This window comes from Octopus bimaculoides, chromosome 2 (assembly GCF_001194135.2).
Source record: "Octopus bimaculoides isolate UCB-OBI-ISO-001 chromosome 2, ASM119413v2, whole genome shotgun sequence".
Lineage (NCBI taxonomy): Eukaryota > Metazoa > Mollusca > Cephalopoda > Octopoda > Octopodidae > Octopus > Octopus bimaculoides.
Genome location: NC_068982.1, coordinates 102,783,130 through 102,791,034, shown reverse-complemented (window position 1 = coordinate 102,791,034; position 7,905 = coordinate 102,783,130).

Sequence of the window (7,905 nt, the reverse complement as noted above, 5' to 3'; positions counted from 1 at the left end):
TATATATATATATATATATATATATATATATATATATGGTGCCCTTCTTTCGTTTATCCACTCACTCGTATATATATATATATATATATATATATATATACGAGTGAGTGGATAAAAGAAAAAGGGCACTCAACCAATTTATTGGGAGTTACATGTATGGATCCAAACAGTTTGATTCAAATTCGCTGGTGCTCCTGAGTTTCAAGCGTCGTCAGCCATTTGAATTCAAATTCAAAACAAAATGGCTGACGACTAGCATCACATTTGAAACTCAGGAGTACCAACGAGCCTGAATCAAAGTATTTTCATCCATATATTTATAATGATTGCGGTTAAAAATGTAAATGCATATTCCTAGTTGAGAAGCTTTGGGTTTTGAAACAATTGTTGATATATTATCTTCATGCTGGTGGGTGAATGAAAAGTTCACTTTCAGTTTGTAACCGACCGCTAAACAGAATATAATATTTGCTTTTGCCCCAAATAACTATTTTAGGATTGCTGACTCGAATGAGTGTGTATAGGTACATAAATGCAGTATACTTTCCTTTTATTCTTGTCCAATTATATGTTTGCCTGTCTCTTAGGCATAAATAAGTATGTATGTGTGTGAATCTAAGCTTTGTTACCTTTTCTACACAGACAGATTACGTTGATAACAGAATAGCTTTTCATATACGTATCATTGTATTCTATAATTTTCTTGGCATTTTGGATTGTTCGTAGTTCCCATTTTGAAGATCCATTAATATTTCTGCGTTCAGTCTGTTTGGTTCTGTTTTTCTGTTTTAGCAAATGCCAATTTTCTTTCCCCGAATTTTATTCAAGAGTATTCTGGTACATTTATGTCCCATATCGAGGTCGTTCTCTCACAACTAGCTTTCAATGATCTAAGGTTTTCACTTTTCTATGCATTTATTCGTTGTTTTCTATGCATTTATTTGCTGTTTTCTACTTTTCCGACTGCATAAAAACCAAGATTTCTTGTTCTTCAATTTTACAGATATAGAATTTATGGTTGGATATTATATACTTGTCGATACTATTTGAAAGGTTTTCTAGTGTGATTTACTTCGTCTAAAATTTACATTTTTTTACGAACTGAAGTTTTCAGTGAACTGATCCATATTCGCTTTATGTTGATTTGCTATATAACACTTGCTAACGTTATGTGGTAAGAATTCTATGTCAGGTTTTATTCCCTGCATTTGCAGAGGTTTATTAGTTATTCTAATGGTAGGCCGATTTCCTATTTGTAAACTTCAGCAGGTTTATTGTTGAGCTTTCGCTTCTGTTGCAGTTGTTGCTTTACTGTTACGATTCCGATCTCAGGTACTGATTCCACCGATTGAAAGCAATATTTGAATCTTTAAGTAGAAATTCTACTTACATTCGCATTGAGCTGATATTTATCCTAACACTAAGTACTTAACGGTTTTTCACTTTCATTTCGCTATTCTTGCAATGTCCAATTTAAACTCCCAAGCAGGAATTGTGATAAGTTGTAAGGTGCTGTGGACAATATGTTAATATATTTGTAAAAAGGAAGATTGTGAAAACAGAAAAAGGGACGCGGATATGAAATTAAAATTGTTCTAACTAGTTAAACCTGTCCAACACCATAGTGTAGAAACAAGAATTATATGGATTCGAACTATATTTTGAATTCTCATTAATAAATAGGAGTGGTGCTCAGAAATTTCACTAATACTATTTTTAGTTGAGGGAAGGGAGTTGAAGTGGCTATTACTTTTCAGAAACCAGTGTCAAGAAATGTAAAAAGGTAGTGATCATATTGACCATATTCTATTTAACATCTTGAAGCGTTTGTTTCTTACTCTTTCTTTCTTTTTTTCTTCTTTTTGGTGACAAGCTCATCGTCCGGAATCTTTTAATTCTGCCGTATGTATTCGTGATTTTCATCTGACTGTACTGTTTCTTGTTGTTAGTCTTAGGTGAATACTGATTGAGGAGATTAATAGCCGATCGAATAACTGCTTGCATACCAGGGATCCTTTAACCTGTCTGTGTCATATCTCCGCCCAGTTGAGAATCATATTGTACTCTGCTATTAATCGTTTATCATAAGGGAAATGTTGCATTTATTATTTTCTAGTCTATTTCTCTTAGTTTGTAGGATCATGTTGTAACCACGACGGAGACGAACGAGGTGAACTCACAAGGAGCGTGATGTTTGTTGTTCTTCTATCTTTACATTTATTAGTGTATATGAAGGTACGTCACGAAACGTAATGGTAAAGAAGTTGCTACTGTTGTTATTTTCATATTTTTGTATTTCTTTTTACTGAGCTTGTAAGTATAGATCTTTTATTACGGAGTAGCAGTAATAATATTGTAGAGTGCTGTAGACGTATCTCGGTGTTTGGTGATTGCATATGTAGTGTTTGGAATGTCAAAGCATTTTGACAAGTACTTGAAAGTTAAGGAGACTGGATGAGAGGTTAAGTCTTGTAAACTGCAGTAACAAATTCTGGTGCAACAATTATGAACTTTATTTTTTAGGTTTTCCTGGGGTGGTGTACAATCACTTAAATGCTATTTGTCTTCACATAAGAGCATTTGAACTCACAAGATTTTATTTCAGTGTCTAGTATTTTGGTTGGTAACAGCGAAATATTCGCTAAAATGGTTAGTACATGGCCAATACTCTATCAAGTCGTCTATACAAAAAAAAAAAAAAATGTGAAAAATGTTTCTAATATCAGAGAATAAATTATAGATTCAGTGTTGTTTTGTGACTGTTTAAATCTGAGTGCTATGACTAAAGATTTATCAAGACAGAACACACCATACTTTATTATTATTGCTTTAAATGTAGTAACAATGTATACATTTATATGAAAGACATTCGCTACGGAACTTGTCTCCGTGGAAATTTTCTTTTTATAGACTTCATGTGTAAAAACTAGTTGGCACTGAATGACCCCACCGACTGTCAGACAATGTTTCGGCATGATTGTGTCTCTTCAGTGACAATCATCATTTCAGTTGTTTGTAACTTGGTTAGATGTTCTGTTCCGATATGTAAACAGTAAAATATACATTTGGCAATGTGTGCTCAGGTTTTGTCAAAGTTCTGTACAGAATCTGTGTAAAGAGAAAATGTTTTCCGAGATGAGAGTACTGCAGTGAACGTGTTCCACATTCTAGTATGCTGAAACATGTTAAAATATCAGTGTACATACTGTTATTTTGAGTTTCGTCTCTTCATGTGTTTATTATAAATCATGCAATGTGAATCTAGAGCTACATTGTTCAAAGTCCTGTTTGAAGACGGGAATGTTTGGTTATTATTTCGAATGTGCTGAGCGAACGTGCAGTGGTTCCCTTGCTAATTGTTATTTGAACATATCTGGTGGGTGCAGAGAAGAAAAAGAGAAGAAAATTACTGACAAACTACATCTCTATGGAATAGATTTTCGATAGTGTGGTGTGTCAAATATTCTCCTTTTCATATCATCTTACAACATCTTTAGTTGTTTAGTTTCTTTCAACCATCACGCCAAGGAGATACTGGAACACTACCGTCTTGATCAGGCACTCTATTTTAGCTATTAGGAGGGTCAGAGTTAAGCTAATTATAAAGCTTTCATGTGATATTCTATTAAATGCTACGTCTGTACGTGTGTAATGATGTATATAATTACGTAAATATTTATGTATGCTTTTATGTACGCCCAGACATACAGCTATATAGCTACAGAGACAGACAGAAAAGTATGCACATAATTAGAATGTTTTCGTCAAGCATTCTAAGCTACAAAATGTATAAAAATGGGAAGAACGTAATTTTTGATAGGTAAAATTGATGATAAAAACAACGAAAATGTATTTGGTATTAGAAACAGTATCAAATCTCTGTCCCCTCGTTTCCACTTTCACCACTAACAACTTCTGTCTGTATCAAACAAGATGCACATTTCCTCTACTCAAATTGTAGTTGTCTGGAACTCATTTTCTTTCTTAGAAGTCTCCGGCAAACACTAACATTTAATATTTCAAACGCAATACATTTCAACACCCATTTTATTCAATAGCATGCTTTCAACTCAGGTGTGGTTGGATGGTGGTGGTGGTGAATTTACAGATAATACGAATAGTACTTGCTCTACTGAATCATCATTATATTACAGAGTTCACAAAGAACATATCTATATATTTTAACGAATGAGAGCAAACAACAAGGACAAGAAGAAAGAGATGAAGAAAATGAAGAAAAAGAAGAACAACAGTAGCAACAACAATAACAACAACAACAACAACAACAGCAGCAGCAGCAGCAGCTATATATCTTAATGTATTAAAATGTTTTTTACATTTTATCCAGTGCAGTTCAGTGAAAACTGTGAGTTTATAAGAAAACAATAACAACAACAAAAATACTACTAAAAGAAAAATAAACTACATTATGAAATGTACTATTTTTTGTTTTGATGTAATATAAATTATTTTTCTACTATAAAGTTAAAGTACGAGACTACTGACCACTCAGTTCGCCAGAAATTACCGTTACGCTGTTATTAATATTCTATGAAATATAAAATGCATACAGAATCAATAGAAACGTATGAACAACTTTAAAAATGTATTTGCACTAGGAAAATGGAAGCGATATTAATCCGTAATTTGGTAAATACTTTATACATGAAGTAAGTGCCAGGTGAAAATACCTCTTTGTATCGATTCTGCTACTTCTGTTTCATTTCACTTAGGACTCTAACACTTTCGGGAAAAGTATGGACACACACATACACATAAACGCACAAGGACCTGACAACTGCCGTCTGCCGGAATCGTTGATGATTTGATGCCATCTATCATGTTTTGGCTACTAGTTTTAGGTGCCAATACTGACATGGACACCTCGATGCTTCAAACATTGATCCAGCGAAGCATCTTGAACTTGGCGGCTGCTAATCATTGAGTAGACAGGAGCAATATGTGTAGATCCTTGCTCAAAGTTATAGCGCATCACCCATTGTAGAAACAAATCACGACATTATGAGCGTGAGTCCAATACCACAACCACAAGGCAACGTGCCTTCACACACACGCAAGCACGTACGCGCGCGCGCGGAACACACACACACACAATTCACATACTCTTTATTATTCTCAATCAGCAGAAAGTTCGAAAAGTAACTCAAAGGCCGAGAATTTCGTGCATAGCATATATCAAAATCATTCCAGCGGCGACAATACGGCATCGATGTAATCGCTTGGCTTGCTAGAAATAGCAACCAAGTCACATTCTGCCATCTTAAAAGAGGAAGGAAAAGTACATTGGACAGTGCAGTTTGGATAATGTAGTCCTAGCTAAAAACTAAAAAAAAAAAAGAATAACGACAACAAAATGAAAACAAAACAAAAAAAAATCTGTGATGGTCACTGCTCTAACATTTTTCATGCTAGGTCTTTCCAGTTCAGTTAGAACTAACCTGGGGATTTATAACAACAACACCACCTTGCATAGTCTACGAAATATAAGAGGGACTTGGCGTCGTTAAGCACTTGACAGGATCAGGATCGTATTTTCCTTTATAAAAATTGCCTCTGACTGTATCGTATTTTCCCCACAGGTGGATTTCGATTTATTGCTACAAGCTAACATTACGCCCAACAATAATGCACTTCTCCAACTGCCTATAAAAACGTGTTCAACTCCACGTGGTGCCTATTTAAATCTGTTTGGTCTAAGCATTTTGATGCATCGGTGTATTTGCAATAGTTGTGTTTTTGGTTCAGTGATCCGATGATATGATCACTGATGTCAACGTGTTTGATGTTAATCGTAGTGGAGGTGGTGGAGGTGGTGGTGATACTGATAGTGACAGTGGTAGTGATGATGATAATAACGGCAAGTTGATGTCTGTGAAGATGATGATGATGATGATGAAGAAGAAGAAGAAGAAAAAAAGGAGAAAAAGAAAAGGAAGAGGAAGAAGATAATGATGATGATGATGATGATTATGATGATGGTGAAGAGGATGATGAGGACAATGATCATGTTCGTGATGATGATAATGGAAATCTCAGCTTTAGACAGTTATTAAAAAACAACAACAAGGTTTCCTGTTAGTGGTGTGAAGTGTTTGAAGCATAAAAATATCCGATAAATTTTGGCAGATGAACCAAACGAAAATATAGAAGCAGACCAACGTAAATACAATATTCCATTTTAAAAATCTATTTTAAAATTCAAACGGCGTATACCTAATAGGGTTGAAGTTTTCTTGTGAAGAAACGATTATATAATCTGTTTTTCTACACCCCAACAACAGTACATATATATATATACACCCAAGCAACATGTATATATACATACATACATACACACACACACATACACATACACACGAACACGCACGCACACACACACACACGCACATACACACACGCACATATATATCTATATATGTATATATATGTATATATATATGTATGTATGTATACATGTATGTATGTATGATTTTCCTTTGAGTTTAATTTAAGTTCTTCTTGAGAGAGTTCAAGCCGGTATGCTTGAACTGTCAATGCATACACCCAAGTTTGTGCATCTATTCATATAAGAATCTCGTAGATATTCTGGGGCAGCTGTTGATGACGTGGGTGATATCTTCACACTGGTATAGCAGAGCCGACATTTTTTATCATAACTTTGGGGTTTGGTGGTATCTCTATCCTTGTTTATCAGGTATTTAGTAGCTATTTCTTGTTCTTGGATCGGGAAGGCATATCCTTCTAGGTGAGATGTAATGTATCTGTCGCAGGTCCAAGGGAGACTACCTCCCGGTCAATGCTGTTGTTGCCCTCCAGCTTACGGGTTATGTATCCATGCATTGCTTTTTGTTGGTATGATGCCTGCTTCTTTTCGAAGCTTCTGTTTAGGTAGGGCAGTCCAGCCGCCTTTGGGTCGCATAAGGCAGTTGTATTGTCAGAGTAGCTGCACAGTAGCTCTTCTCCAACACTGAAGATGTTGTTGCTCTCCCTTTTGAGTATGCGTGGAATATACTCATTCATATGTATGTATGTATGTATGTATGTATGTATGTATGTATGTATGTATGTATGTATATGTGTGTGCGTGTATGTATGTATGTAACTATGTGTATATATTTGGTTTTGTTCTTTGAAAATAGTTGCAAAGACTGCATAAAAACAATCCTAAGGGACTGCAAATCTATGCAAGGAACTGGGAAGAAATATTTTTTTGAAAGAGCTGAGTGGACGAAGCGTAAAAGGGAAGATTGCAAAACTTTTGAAGAGGGTCACCATGAGCATGAAATCCTTCAATGCTGGCTTCAGAGAGGTTGTTGTAAGGATCTCAGTGAGAACATAAAGTATAAGAGGTATGAAGTATGTGGCCGTGAACTCTTTTCTAAGGCTGCGTATGTGAACTATCAGAAGTTCTATGAAAGATCAATTATATGCAACGTTCTTCCTCCTAGACTGGGTGATTCGATGTGTGTAGTGTTTGAAAGGGCTGGAAAGTCGAGTTTTGGTCTGAAGAGACATATGGCAGTTCACAAAGATCATATCTCACAAAGTGATCCGATCAATCGGAAGTTACAACTATCGTCAGTCAGTCACACACACACACACGCGCGCGCGAGCGCATTTAAAAACCCTCCAAAATAATTTGATAGATTCTATTTTCTACACCTGGGCTACATGACAACTGACTAAAACTACAATAACAGAAAATTGACTTTGCAACCTGTTATCAATTTCAACTATCTCAGAAAAAGCACGTTTCTTTCTTTCTTTCTTTCTTTCTTTCTTTCTTTCTTTCTTTCTTTCTTTCTTTCTTTCTTTCTGTTTTCTTTCTTTCTTATTTTCTTTTTCTTTCTCTAACCAAGCCTCCAAAAATTCACTGCACATATA